Here is a 16,174-nt window from a genome sequence, read left to right as displayed (position 1 = left end):
CAACTTTGCTTGCTGGTCTCAAATGTTTTTATTTCCTATGGGCTGGTGTTCCCAGTTAGGTTAAAATGTTATTTTACATTTCCTTCCTGCTGTTGGTTTCAGAGGTGGTCTTCTAATCTTTATTCAGTTGTATTAGGACTATGGTCCTCCAAAATGCTGCTGAGGTGGTCTAGGTCAAGGAATGTATAGGAGTGTCTTTTAAGTGCCCATGAGCCAAACGTCTGCAAAAAAAAAAGACTAATCTGAAACAAAACAAAAATCCCTTCATTAGATATTCACCTGGGATCCTTCTGGTTATTTTTCCCTAAGTACCACAAATAAAAGCCTCTTCTGTACCCTGACAGGTTACCTAATCAGAACTGAAATGCTCTTCCTGTTGGCTCTGGTAACCCAGGCAACAGTTCCCCTGGAGACAGGCTTCGGCAAATCTCTCTGGTCCGTTAAGCAAAGTCCTAACGCGTGTCCCCTGAACAGCTCCGGCATAAAGCAGCAGTTTATTGCCCTGAGCAGCGATGATGCTGCTGCTTGTGTTTGACCAGAGATTAGGCAGATTGGAGCTTTTTGTGTTCGTTCTGCTGTTTGCTGATGATAAGCAGCGCTGCAGGCCGTGATGTCTGCGCTGACAGCCATGGGAGAGGGGAGAGAGTGGAGGTGAAGTGAGCGGAGCCTTTTCAGTATGTTGCCTCAAAGTGTTACACTATTGCATATTCTAAAGAAGGCGGACATTGCATAATGGTTATTATTTAGGAAAACAGAAATAACTTTTTATAGCTTGCTAGCTAACTTTACACAGGACTCCCACACAGTATTCAAAGAATGGGCATAGATTTTAGTCATTTTCAGGTCCTGTCCAGTATGGAAAAAAGAATATAAAGTTTGTAAAAATACAATGTTTCTATACAATTGGCCCCGTTACTTTTTCATATCATCAATAATAAACAACATAAACATACCAAAAGTGTCTCTTATGTTGTTTGGTATGGGCAGCTGTTATTGAGGAATACTAATTTTATAATTAAGAGTAAAGTTGTCAGAGGGCTAAACAGATATTCATATCTTTAATAGCTTTATTGGCTTGTAAACCAGGTGTACAGAACATATGAAGTGTGCAGACAGGTACATATGCAGTTGTTTGTCAGGGGCGTGAGCAGGGCCTCCCTGTGTTTGATTTGGTTTCTTGGAGACAATCTGAGCAGCAACAGCAGAAAGAGTGCAACATTACCTGCGTTACAGGACTCAGGGGATGGTAATGGGGATGATGTGATGCGCCCTTGAGATGGAATAATGCCTCTATAACGCACTCTCATTGAATTTCAGCCTAACTGTATGAAGTACATCAAATGATTGGATGTGGTTTCAAGCAGCATGGGCGGAGGAACATGTGAGCCATTTGTACCTTACTTCATTACATCTGTGCCAAGGATTTTATAGCTGGAGAGAAAGCAGCAGCACTTCATTTGTATCTTTCACGGAAGTAGCTGTGACAGCTCGCTCCTCAAATTTGACTTAATGAGTAATTCATACATTGACATGGCTTTAGATTTACACAATCACATCTCACAGTACTTGGATGTTGCCTCAGCCCCCAATTTGTTGATGGTAGGTTGGTGTCTGATGTGTTGCCATCTGTATTTCCATCTTGTAGCTCTGCACCCAAAAAGTAAAAATAATCCCAGAACCATAAAACTCACAACCACAGCACTTTATAGGAGGTGTTGCTGTACACATGAACACATTAAAGCAACTGAGCTGTTGTAGAAAAGCTCCTCCTGGGGAGCTAACAAAGCACTTTAATTACTTGGGGCCTCTTGTGTCGTTTCACAGGGACCAACCTCCTCCAGTAGTGGAAGAGGTACACATCTTTTAATTTCACTTGGATTAAAGTAGCACCACCAGTGTATTAACACTTGTTTCAAAGTAAAAAGTTACAAGTTGAAGTCTTTCATTCTGATTATATAAAAATATAAGTGTGTAGGTTTTGGCATCAAACTACTATTCTAATTTCATTTACATAAAAGCTTTATTTAAAGTCATCTAACAAACCAAATAAAGGAGCAAAAGCAGAGTCATTCATATTGTTAGTTATAAAATAGTTGGAATGTTTGGATCTAAATTGATGTGGTACAAATCAAACTGAAACACAAATGATTTTTGTAAGAAAAAACAAGTCAACCACAACCTTTCATGGATTATATTTCAGTTATTTGCTAACTCAGCATGACTTCTCAAATCTGGTCCAAAGAAGCAGTGGTAGTGCACTCATCACTCATCGAGGATGATATCATAGAGCAACATTTTTCTTTCACACATCAGTCAAAACTGTTTGGTTCTGTCAGACTGTATGAAATAAAACAGGAGCAAAAGCTTTTTGTCATTCCTTGCTGTGCAGGGCTAAAACAAAAGCCAAATGAAATGTGGAGAAGATTTATCCTGATGTCTGGAAGCACTTACAGAAAACAAATAAAAACCCAGCCCACAGACCCACCCTCTTTATTTCATGTTGTGTATTATAATACCTTCACAGCAGCATGACCTACATTTTACTGCTCTTTCCAGATTTCAGAACTAAAACAGAGAGATTAAGCCTTTTGTTTCTGTACAAAGACTCTTCTATATCATTCTATGGCTCTCTCCAGTGAGATTCAAACGCTTCCTATTATCCAGACTTTTCAGTATTTAAAGAAGAGGCATGCGTTGTCAATATCTGATAGGAGCTAGTGTGCATTTCCCAGCTAGTGGCTTTATTGATTGTTGTAGTAATACTGTTTGTTAATTGGATTTCAGCTCCCTATCTCCACGCGTATATGTATACGCAAACACACACGTATGAAGACACATAGTAACACAAAACTCATGTGACCTCTGTCCCCACTCGGTCAATGCGTTAACCTCTAACCTCCGGCCTTTGCTCTGCTCGGGGCCTTGAGTGCCTCAACCCTCAAGCAACAGACACATGAAAACAGTTTACACCCGGGGTTGTGAGATGATGTTTAGTTATACCGTATATCACTCTGTTATCTCTTTATTTGCCACACTAGCAGCTTAGCTGACACTCCCATTAGGCTTAGCTGTACTCAATGAATAAGTGCCAATTAGCATGCTAACAAGCTATTGTCAACATGATCAATGCTGTCCTTGTCTAACTGTTGGGTTGGAATCACTGATAGTGATAGGCTGCCCACAATAATGATGATATCCCGATACAGTAATTCTGCAATAATTAAAATACTACAAGACAACCATATACTGCACATCTCGGTAAAAGTTAAGCAGGGAAATTTTGGAAATATTCTAAATTGGAAACTTTCCATGGGAATTAATGGGAATTAATGGGAATTGAGGATAATTTAATGGAATGGTATCATATCCAAGCATACATATTTGTTTTGTTATAAGCAGACATCCATCCAAAATAATACAATTAAAACAGATTTATTTGTAAGTATATGTTATTGAACAATCAATTATTTCATTGAAGAACAAAAACATGAATGTTGACTTAAGTATTACTCATACCCCTGACCCAACTCATTGAAAGATTAACAAAACTGCAATCCCAACAAAGTCCCATTCAAAATGTTAAATGAAAAGAGCCCCTCTCCCTCCTAAAGAGTCCCATTCAACATGCAAATAAAAATGCATCTTCCCTCAAGCTTCTCAAGCCCCTGCATTTTAGCTAAACCCTTTCAGGCAATGGGCTCTTCCTGGGCTCTTCCCAAATTCCCTATTAAGAGCCAACCTTTTACTTAGTAAATTCCTGTTTATTCCCATGGAAAGTTTCCAACTTTGAAAATTCCGGGAATTTTGCAACCCCATATCTGATTAACTGAAGACCACAAAATGCCTCTAGAATGGCACATAGCAGGATGAATGTATGTATTCACTGCACTTTGGTGGACTCCATGGCCAGTGAAGTTCACCTATCACTGGTGAGTACAAGCGCATATAGTGTGTGGGTTAAGCTGGATGGGCTAAGGTAATTTGTTTGAGCAGCCGAGTTAAGTGAACATCAATCTCTAGAGTTCAAACCACACTTATGCAAATCTCTTGACTTCTTTCAGTGCCATTTGACATCATCCTGCTGTATTTCCTCTTCTGTTATGCTGCTGTCCAATTCCTGTTGGGCCAGCTAGCTGCTGTTCACATTATCCCTCATGTATGTCGAGAGTCAAATTGGCAGGAAAATTTATTTTGTGCAATTAGCATTATTTAGCCCTGGCACATCAATGATTTTAACACACAGGTCAGGACAACTTTATTAATATTTGTCCCACCCCAAACTAACAGTATAGCTAATGTGAACAAAAAATAATGTTATTTTTCCTGTTCCTAAGCAGGTTAGCTTACTGCCTTTAGCATTTAGCTTAAAGCACTTTTTGCCTCAACAGTCTTATTGAGCTGCTAGCAAATCTGTCGACTCTCAATTCTTACATAGCTATAAATCCTGTCCTGTCTCTTTCCATGTTCATCCATCATTATTTTTTAACTTTGTTTTTGTAGCAATATGAAGCAAGTAAACTGATGCTACTTTTGTCTTTATTGCTTAAGTTAATTTGTAATGTTTGTCCCTAGTTATAGTACTAGTTAGCTCAGTTTTTTGAACTGGGGTTGTAAGAGGTATTTGTCAATGATAGGTGTATTAGCCACAGGGGATGCCAGTCAGTTTGGCCCTTTTGCTGAGACAGCAGCCGCTGCAGACGGGGGTTAGCTCTACCAAGTATTTAAGCTAATTCTAACAAACTCCAACCAGAGTGCCCTTCTCTGTGTAAGTGTACGCTCTCTTTGGAAAAATGTCAGTGCTTTACTCTTCCATCAGAAAGCCTGTTAGTCTTTAGCACTATTCTCTGGGACATGTTCTTCGTGTTCTGCTCTGTGCTCAGCACAATGCTAGCAGCTCAGTAAGACTGAATATGTTGGTACTGGTTTGTTGCAAATATAACCTTTATGTTGCATCAAGATAATTTACAAGAAATTGCTAAAAGGCAAATGTTGTTATAGTGTATGAACAGTGAAACCAACATCAATACCTGACTTAAAATATGGTTATGCCTGATCAAATTACTCTAAAAACTACAAAATAAACTACAAATATTTAGCTTGTAGGCATCGCATGCTTGTGTTGGAGGTTTTGCCATCGGCCTACTTTAACTTAAATTCCATTCAGAGTGGTTTTCTTTCAGATATGTGTCAGACAACATAACTACACATCAGTGGAGTATGAATATGCCACTAAAGTACGGTCAATTGAAAGCTGTGTTTTTGGAATACATTGCAACATATAACTTAAAAGCCTTCCTCATACTGTTCTTTTTCTCAGTGACATTAAATTCAAATGGTACAAAAGTTTTATTTAGATTTTTACCTCGTCTTGTGCAAGATGATGCAAAGACTCTCAGTCATAGTCCTTCTATTTTTACCAAGAACATTAGAGCATTTAAAACCCACACATTACTTACGGGGGCAGCAGAGTGTTTTGCAGATAGCCATGGAGATCCAAGTGCCAGCTCCAGTGTAGATAAATTAATGAAGCTGCTCTCCGCCCACACAGAAACACACGCCATGGCTGCGGTGCTCATGATGCATTAAAGAGAGTGTCAGAGGGCCCGGGTCTGCCCTCGAGATTTACCACCGCTGTGAGATCGCAGACTGGCTCCCACAGAGGCCAGCATGGACAGGAAACGAGAGGAAGGGACACAACTAAGGGCAAAGAAATGCTGCAGAAAGAAATAAGGATCTTGTGTTGTGTTTTATGAATGAAACCAAGTGACAAAGTAGGGATGTGTTGTTATTTCAATATCTCTGGATGTACTGAGAAAAACAATGCACGTATCACAAACACCACTTTACACCCATTATCACTCCTCCACAAAAAAAGACCACAGTCTATCATTTGCTGACTTAACCCAAAAGCTAAGCATCTTCTATTTCTCATCACACATTACCATCTTGCTCCATTGAAAGCCTAAGTCTAATGAGCGTCGTCCATGTTTCAAAGCGGAGCTGGTAATTTAGCATGCTGTATTATTAATCACAGTCTCTGTGTGATTTTGCAGCAATTTGAACGCTTATTTCCCCCATAATGCTTCGGGGGTCTGGGTAATGAGTCTTTTTCCTAATGACTTTAGCAGTTGACGAAGAAGACACGACAGACGCTTGTGGAATCAAAGGTTTGTCTGGCAGGATGATGGTAGTAGAGCAGGGAGTGTGTGTCTGTCTGTGTCGAGTGTGTGTCCACTGAGACAGGAGAGCGATCTGCTTGAAAGTCTGGTGTGATCAAAGGAGGCAGAGTCAGGACAGAGAGAGAGAAAAAAGTACAAAAGATGTAGACTGAAACAGAGAGGGAGCGAAGAATGTAAAACACACAGCGTGTGGAAGGAAGTTGACACAACACACAAGATCCGACAACTGCCTGGTTTTCATTCACGTCAGTCTGCATGACTGTAATAGTCTTTGTGTCCATGTCTCCTTCTCTTCTGTAATTATGTTTATTTTTGTGTCTGGGTCATTTCTCCTCAGTGTATATCTGCCAACTTTTGTCATCTTCCTGTTGTCTGTTTTCATTTGTCTAACTTTTCATCAAGTCTTTTTTGTTTCTGCTTTGGTCTGCTTTCCCATATTTTGACGCAATGTCCCCTTTTGGCAGCATACTCCTGTAAATGTAAAATAATGAGTCTCATTGAATTCAAAACTCAACTGAAACTATCCATACTATCAAAACGTTCCCATATTTCTCTGAATTCCATTACAAATTGAATAAATTCTTGAAATTTAGGCTAGGTGTTGGACTTCAATTAGTTTTGTAATGGTGCTTGTGGCCAAGCGGTCTAAGCGTCTCACATAAAGAGGCTATAGTCCTCATTGCAGAGGTCACCGGTTCGACTCCCGGCTGGTCGACCATTTACTGCATGTCTTCCCCCACTCTCTACTCCCTACATTTCCTGTCTCTCTTCAGCAGTCCTATCCAATAGAGACGAAAAAGCCAAAATTATAACTTTAAAAAAAAAGTGTCAGAACCCCAAAAAATCCCAATTTACATTTTTTTAATCTCATTATTAACTCCATTACTAACCATTTAAATCAATATTTAGTACATTGGTATTCTTTATTTTGCTCAGATCATGGTTCAATGAGGATAACTCATTCTTTTTTTTTATGTACATTGAAAAAGGATTGGGGTGAAATATGTAACACAGTTGCAAAGGAACATTGATTAATTGACACTTCTGACCCCTTTTAGCCTCCACTTTGACTGCCGGGTCAAATTGACCCACAAACAGTATCTATGTAATGTTAACATGCAGAGGGGGTTGCAAATGTGTGAAATGAACCATTTTTATTATATATGTTGTTCAAGCTAATTAAGCCAAGCAGGAGGTGTCATAGTGAAAATTACTTTTAACATTTTTATTTTTGTTTTTGAACTTTAAAATGGGTCAATTTGACCCGCAACATAACAGGAGGGTTAAAATAATCTGTTAAATGTTAATAAGAGAATGTAAACCTTTCTTATGAAGCTGAACTTTTTAAGTAGTTTTAAATTATTTGAACTAATTGTGCTCCTTAAAATGCGTTCCTTCAGGTTTATCTGTAGTTGACTTTTTTTTTATCCTCCTCTGAAGATAAACTTCAAGAAGAAGCTGCAGAAAATAAAAAATGACTTGCACTATTTCATGGGATAACAGAAAGTCTAATTCTGCAGAATGCCCCGTCTTTTATGTAAAGCAGTGCTGTAACACCGCCACACTGAATCAGTTGGTGTGTTGGCCAGCAGTAGCTAACTTAAGTTTTGCAGCTAGCTTCAAGCAGAGAAGCAGCTGACTGCAGATGTCTGGTAAAGTTGGCTTGATTTTTCCTCCAACAACTGATTTATGTATTGATTATTTATTTTTCATGTGAAGTATCTATCTATCTCTCTCTATGTAAGTGTAGTGCATTCTGAGAAAAATAAACTATCCTCTGATTTTCTCACATAACAAGATAATTATAAAAGAAGTTTTAATGAAAAGATACAAATCTGCTTGTTTTTCTGAACAAACAGGATATGGAGCCTCAGTCGCTCTCCATGGGTATCCAGTATTGTCAGCAGCAGCCTAATTGTCTCTAAAGTCACCACATAGTCAGCCTGAATGCATTTCAGATGCATCATCTTAGCTACATGAAGCATGCCGCATCAGCTCAGCTGATCCTGAGAAAAACTGCAACTTCAGGTGGATCAGAGTGGGCTTTACGTCTGAAGTGATGCAAAGCTCTAATGTGCCTGCCCAAAGCCCACAAACTAATAACAGCATCTATGTTACTGAAAGAAATGAGTATTTTCCAATGAAACCCAAACCAAAAGAACTGGATTCAACCAAACAACCAGGGCATGTTTGCCTCCTGAGGTATCAGTATCTTGTTAATTCAGCAAAACAGCACAGATATTTATTTATTCAGAAGAATGTTTCTTGTTATTCAGTTATAATTATTGAATTCAGAATCACGGAGGACGTTTTTTCTCTCAAGTGAATGCAATATGCTTCTGTAGTCTTACACTTTAGCCAAGTATCTCAGTTGTATGGGGGCCAACAAGGCTAACCAGTCTGCACCACCCTAACAAACTTCATTAGGAGAAATGTAGTTCAAATTCACCAACAATGCACATTTGTTAATTTCTCTGAGGACCCAAAAGGGCCTTGCAGCACTTCTTTTGTCACATCTCCATTTGCAGCGTGTTTCTTTTGCATGTGTTTTCTGTTTTTGCTCATTACTGGATTTGCATCATTTGTGTATTTGCAGCATGCTTGCTATTAATGCAGTTGTCTGAATATGCCACCTATTTCCCCTGATGAAGTTAACTTTGGTGGTTGCAGATTGGTTAGCCTTGTTAGCCAACATACAAATGACATCACTTTAGACAAATCAAATACTTGTGTCAACGCGTGCAGCTCCCTGAAGGCTTTACAACTTTTTCCCCATGTGCAGTTCTACACTCAATTACTTTCACCGACTTCGATGTGCAAAATCCTTCCCTGCGAGTGTCTTTAATTCAAAATGTATTTACGTTTCCTTTATCTGACTTTTGTACCACCTTTAGACAAATTGCTCATAACCCTCAGACAAAACATGCCAAATAAAGTGGATCAGTAGAGACAGTTGAAACCTGTTAGTATCATCGGAAAGCCTGTCTGCAGTAGATTTTAATTCTGAAGGAGTTGTTCTTTTAGATCACAGCAGGCAGCAAATCAAGCAGCCACAGGCAATGCTTCAGGTGGAACTGACTCATCTATCAAGCTGTCAAACCTGACATTGTTTCTCTCTCAGTAGCAGAGATTCATCACGTGAAGTAACAAAGAAAATGTGTTTGGATTTCTCCTCACATTTGAGGAGCTCAGTAACACAAATCACACAAGATATTAAGAATATGAGAAATCTATCATTCCTCCTTCAGTGGTATGATATCAAACCTTCCTTCTTCCTATGTAGCCTTTTGTCTTTCATCCTGTGTGCCTCTGATCCCTCCATCCTGAGACAAAGAGATGATTACATCACTGCAGGGGGCGCTGTTTCAATTTAAAGGGGCAGCGTCACTGACTTGGCGATCTTCCCGGCTTTATAACTGAAACCGGCTGTTGCTGCTGGGTTGTTTCCACAGAGATTATCAACACAGAGGCAAAGAGATTACCTCCAGGAAACAAATTGGTTTATTGTCATTTCTTGACTCGAGTCAATTTTTATAACACCAGGAAGCGGAAATGAGGAGTTCTCCGTCAGATAGAAGTCAGGCAGCTTTGATTGGTAATAAATTGGCTTCAATTGAAAAAGATGAGCAGAGGTGCTGCCTTTATATAGACAATGTGTGGTTCTCATCATCAAGGAGCGATAGAAATACTAAACAATATGTATAAAATACTTGAAAACACACATCAGGGGACACATTGCCTCAGTGGAGCTAATGCACACTCTGCTTGTTAAATGGAATCAAAGGCGGCCGTGTATTTCTCAGCCTCAAGGATTCATCTTTATCTTGGGACGGTCATTTTGCTCTCCAATCTTGTTCCACTGAATTATTTCTGCGTGTGTGATGAAACGCCACCTATGATCCAAATTGAAAAACAATTTCACTCCAAACTGTCCCCCGTCTGTCCAATTTTTTGAGCAGATGAAAGAAGCGCCTTTACATTGTCATGCTTTAAATGCAGACATGGAGCACTTTAAAAACAAATGCATACATTTAATTCACAGCACCAAGTCTGCCCTTTAATGACAAGATAACGACATTTATCAAATTAACGGCTGTCAAGTGCCTGTGCAGTCGCGGGAGGATTACTGGAGAAGTTCATTTGATGGCGTGTCTGTCCCCCCCGGCGATTCTGTAGCCGGGGTTTCACTTTAATTTCCACAGCTTTCCCTTTCAACACATCCACCCGCCCCCTCTTTTCTGTGTCACTTTGTCTTTAAATTGGATATTTGGCGGAAGGAGGAACTCAAGGGAAGGGATGCCCTCATCTTTCCTTTTCATCATAGTTTACAGTACAGTACTGGGGTTGTATTTGACGCCACGTTTGAGGTGAAATCATGAAGTGTTATTCAGAAGCAGAGGCCCCTTTTATTTATCACCACTTTCCAGACCCGACCTCTTAAATCCACTGTGGCCCACTAGCATGCTGTATGTGAATCAGATTTAACGGAAGGAATGGGAGGAAGCCATTAAAACACACCATTTGATCTCTGATTACATTGGCTGGATTAAGAGAGAGGGAGAGAGGGCTTTGAGTGTTGTAGCGTAACAGTAGCATCCTCTGGGTCTGGGTGGGGTCGGGTGGGGCTGTAAGGTAAGTGTGTGAATGGATTTGTGATAGTGTGTGTGTGCGCGTGTGTGTGTGTGTCAGAGAGAGAGAAAAAGAGGCAGACGTGGGGTTATATTGGCAGTGTTAGTATGACTCCTCCCAGAGTCCAATAAATGCAGGGCAGATTTATGACGGCCGAGCTGAGTGAAAAGCATGATGGGGGATGGAGAGGCAGTTCTCACTATCGAGGATATCTTATGCCTCCTTTGAGAGTCGCTCCCTCTCTCTCTCTCTGTGGTTTCATAGCTCCCAGACTGTCGCTTTGTCCTTGTCTGCTCTCCTTTTTTTCTTTTTCTTTGTCTTTCCTATTATTTTACTTTCACCATAGTGTCCATCTGAACAGAGGCTTATTTCCCCCCATGGTTTTTATACTTTCACCTCTGCTTCCCTGCAGCACTACACAGAACATTGCAGGTGTTGAGGCAATGAATATTTCCCCAGTTGGTGACGTCTCAAGTTTGAAACACCTTGTATTTTGAGAATGAGTCAGGCCTTTATCTTTTGAAACCTTTGAGAGGTAGTCAAAGAAAAGTTACATGAGAAAGAGTAGCAAGAATCGAAAAAGGAATAAAATCAGTGTGTTGAATTGCTTCTTAAGAGGACATATCATTCCAACTATAAAGCTATTGTAAACAAAGCGAGGGCTGAAAGTTAGCTCGAAAGAAGTAGATTGAATGAAAGTGATAAGCTCTCTTTATCTCATATCCCTGTGTGGTTTTCTTTTTATTTGTGTAAAATGCTGCAATGCTCTACTACCTGGTGAGGTGCGGTTTGGCAGTATATTGTTCTGGAAAATGGAGATAAACTTGTATGTAGTCTGTGTCATATAAACATTTTACTGGAGCAGTGTGGGATCAGCACAGTTGATGTCAAACTGCAAGGAGGACCAAACTGGTGGTGCTAGCTCTGCTAGAGTTAGCCACACTAAACCAATTTGACATGGTTTACCAACAGGCTCTGTGATCTGTATTTACCAAGCAGCAACATCCAATCTAAAAATATGAGTCCAATGCGGAAGTGCTAAAAACTGCAGTTCATTGAGGATCTGCTTGAGGCTGGCTTCAGAGTACAGGAAACCACATACACACCAATACAAAAAAGCCGATCTTTACAGCAGAAATAAACATGTTTACAGCCTGGTACAAAAAACAAGTGTAGTCTGGATAGCTCATTTCTAGATTGGCTCACACTGTACTGGGGGTGAATTTTTTTCTGAAGCGGCAATTTTGAAGATATTGAGATTACAAGTCTCCCAATGAGAGGCACAGCTGACTTGATTGACAGGTGGGAACACTGTAGCTGTTGGCTAGGAGGCTCAAAGCCCGCCTCTTTATGTCACAATAGCTCAACAGCAGCAATCTGGCTGCAGCTGACGATTTGCCTCAAACAGCTCTTCAGAAACAAATGAGTGACATCACAGATTCTACTTCCACATTTTATACAGTCTATGGTATTTACCCATGTGAAATAAATGGTGCTCAGTTTTTCCTTACCTTTAGACTAGTCAATGAGTCAGGATTGAAATTTCCAAGCACTAGTAGATAAGTCGCTTTGGTTAATAGTTACGACACAAGAAAAATGTTTCAATACTTTTCACAGAGAAATAAAATATTTTTCTTACAAAAACATTTCTTACATAATTCTGAGGAAATACAGTATTTGAAAGCCATACAGCCAGCTAATGATAGGTTTAGCTTAGCATTAAGAATGGAATTACACTTAGTCCTGCACTTTTAACCATTACAAAAAATAGGGGCCAAAAAATGTCAAGTTGGTGTATTGCTATTTATTCTACGGTGGCTTTAGAGTTGGAGGTGACTAGATTTTACAGCCAGGCTAGCTGTTTCCATCCATTTACCAGTTGTCATGCCAAGCTAAGCTAAGCTAACTGCTTTCTTGGTTACGAGATGTTGTACTGTGCCTTTAAAAGAAAAAGCTGAAGATTTTAAATGATACATTTTGTCCAAAAAAAACCCACTGTACATGAGTGTTAAATCAATAAAACATTGTCTTAAATATAAAAAATTATCTCATGAAACACAACCAAATCAAATTATTAATGTAAATAGATGCAAAAAAAGTGTAAGTATTCTAGGCTCGTGTTGATCTGGACCAAAATATATCAAGGTTTAATACCAAGCTGTAGTCCCCTCAGATCCTTTTAGAACTGCACACAAACACAGTAACAGATGCATAATCCATTATTTCAAAGTGTAACAGCCTCCAAAAGTCCCCATTATGGGACTATGGATCAAAAACAGCAAACAGGGGCGTATTGCTTTAACAGATGTAAGGTCATTATGAAGACATGAATGTTAACAGTTACAAAAGCTTCTATGTGCAACATATGAAGCCCAAGTCTTCTATTATATAGGATGTCCCATCAACAGACCTGTGTCACAGGACACCCTGATACCCTGATACCCTGATACCCCTGCCCTGCCTGCTACATTGTTTTGGAAAGACCCATGTGTTGCCATGAGAGCAGAGCAAGAGGTATTCCCAGTGTGATTGTAGTTTTCCACCTGCAGCAGGAAAAAAGACCTGTTCCCCTCCCAAACACTGTTTCCATGTAAACATTTTACAGCAATGTGTGTGTGTGTGTGTGTGTTTTATATCTGTGGTTCCAGGCAGACTTTGGATGTGTTATTTTGCCAATAGCTTCAGGACCAAATCAATAGGTGGGCTGTTTTTTTGGAGGATGGTATAAGACAAATCTCTCTTTATCTAAATGTGTGCTTGTGTGTTTGTGTGTGTTTTCCCTTCTATATAGACACGTGTTGCCTTTTTTATGTCAGATTTGCTGCTCATTCTTTTCCTGAGGGGGATCATGTGGAAAACAAGCTCAGAGAGGAATGTGAGGCAGCTCAGAGCAGGAAGAGGAAGATGCTGATCTGTGAGCAGCATGAGGATGAAGAGGCCAGCTGTGGAGGCCACATTTCAGCGGGAACACAGGCGATCTGTTCACAAGGAAAGAGAGAAAGGACGGACAGCCCGTAAAGACAAAGAAAGAAGGAGATAGATATATGCAGTTGAACAAAGAGCGTGAGGGACAGATGGAGAGAAAGTGACTCGAGGTGGTGTTTGTTGCGGCGTCTGGGCCCAGATGAGGTCAGACGTGGGGAGACTGAAGCCTGGTGTTTGATGACCACGGGCCATAGTGACCCATTAACCGACTTGTAAAGCTTAGTCAGTTCTTTGGAAACTGCTGGTCATGCATTCACACATTGTTATCACTATATAAGGCAACAAGATAAGAAAACTTCAGGATTCTCTTCTTCAGTTTGTTAAAACAGATAAATTGGAGCTATTTACCTTGTAGCTTCTGTTTGCTTTTGTACCATAGAGACTTACATTTCCCAGAAGACACTGTTTATTCAGAGCTTTGGTGGTTCATTTGGCTTTCCTCATTTTATCTGCAGTTTGTTATTATTATTCATGATTGTGGTTTATGTGTGTGGCTGTTCCCCCTTTTAACCAAGAGCTGGTTACGGACTAAAAATGGATGTTTGGAAGCTCAATATTTTTGGCCTCAGGGCTGTGTGGGCACTAAAGACATTACACACACACACATGCACACACAGCTTCAGTGTGTTTCTAGGGATAACCTTTTTTTCCAAAGAAAGGTGTTAGGGCGTTAAAAAGTGAGCATGGGATGCTATGCTTTCTGGCCTGAATACATAAAGGTGTGTCTGGGAAACTGAAAGGGAAGAAAAACATTCCAGGATGGCATCATTTCCCACTTAGTGTTTTTCATATTGACACCTTTTCTTTTCTTTTCTTTTCTTTTCACAAGCCATACATCAGTCTTCAAAGTTAGCATTGTCTCTTCAAGTTTTTAGTTGTGAAAAATTTAGGGTTACATGCAACACACCCAGCAACATTTATTTACACAACAGTTTACTTGTGTATTAGTATTAGTATCAGTATTATCTATTGCTCGAGTCCAATCCATGAGCACTACAAAATTGGCTCATTATGTTTACATCAGACTATATAGAAAGATGAATGACATGACAGCTACGCAAAATAGAAGCCAAAACATTTGGAGCTCCCCCTAATTGACTGGCTGCATTATAGGCCATAAACCCTCCTCCTAGGTACCAGATGGGACTAGGGTTTCAAAGTGGTGGAAAAAGTTTCCAGTAAATTTCCATGGGAAGTTAAGCTAGGGAATTTTGGATTTTTTTCCAAATTGGAAACTTTCCATGGGAATTATGGGAATTAACTGTGAATTGAGGGTAATTTAATGGAAAGGTATCATATCCAAGCATAAATATTTGTTTTGTTATAAGCAGACATCCATCCAAAATAATACAATTAAAACAGATGTATTTGTAAGTAGAACTTTATCAAGTGTTAAATATTTTATTCAACAATCAATTCTTTCATTGAAGAACAAAAACATGAATGTTGAGTTAAATATTACTCATCCCCCAGACTCAACCCATTCAAAAATTAACAAAAATGCAATCCCAACAAAGTCCCATTCAAACATGTTAAATGAAAAGAGCCACTCTCCCTCCAAAAAATCACATTCAACATGCAAATAAAAAAGCATCTTCCCTTAAGCTTCTCAAGCTTAGCCTCTGCAGGATTCTAGAAATCATGTGTGCATGTGATGGAGGAATGCACAGTGCATGTAGGGGGCGTGGTCTCAATAGCCCTGTAGTAAGCAGTGTGCTATGTGCATGTGATTGAGGAATAGCATAGATATTCAACTGTACTTGCATGAAATCTGGTTGTTTTAGTCAGGATTATGCTAAAATATATATTTCACCAACTATATTTAAGTTCCCTATTAAGAGCCAACCTTCAGTTTAGTAAATTCCTGGTTTATTCCTGTATATTCCCATGGAAAGTTTCCAACTTTGAAAATTCCCTGAATTTTGCAACCCTAGGTGGGATATCAGTTAAACTTTAAAATCAGTTATGATGTTGTCATAACCATCCCAGCTGAGTCAGATGATTAATCTTATGTAGTTGTTAATGAACATAAAGTAACAAGTCCTTTAACTTTCTGTAATTGAAATGGTGTTAATTGAATTGGGCAGTGAATAGATACACTACTAGCTACTGCAATCATAGTTGTACTAATTTGTTTCTCAGTGAAGCATTGCTCAGAATATTAGTTATTTCATGTTAAAGGAGAGGCACAGCACCATGATCAACAACACCTGCATCCTGAACCGCACTGAGTTCTACACAGTCAGTGGTTTCCATCAGTTTCAGTGAGTTCAGCTGCAGGTCAAAACGTTAATGCAAGAAAATCTGATCTCCTGTTGTACTATGTTGAAATAATATTAATCCAGTGTCTTATAGAAAAGTAGTAAACAATGACAAGCCTG

At 39.5% G+C, this 16,174-nt stretch overlaps 1 protein-coding gene across 2 annotated transcripts in view; it reads left to right on the top strand.

Moving 5' to 3' along the window:
- LOC117831552 (breakpoint cluster region protein-like) overlaps nt 1-16,174 on the top strand; it is a 117,791-nt gene that overhangs the window by 48,919 nt on the left and 52,698 nt on the right. The window lies entirely within an intron of this gene.

Source organism: Notolabrus celidotus, chromosome 19 (genome assembly GCF_009762535.1).
Source record: "Notolabrus celidotus isolate fNotCel1 chromosome 19, fNotCel1.pri, whole genome shotgun sequence".
NCBI lineage: Eukaryota > Metazoa > Chordata > Actinopteri > Labriformes > Labridae > Notolabrus > Notolabrus celidotus.
This window is presented reverse-complemented; position numbering and strand designations above follow the sequence as displayed.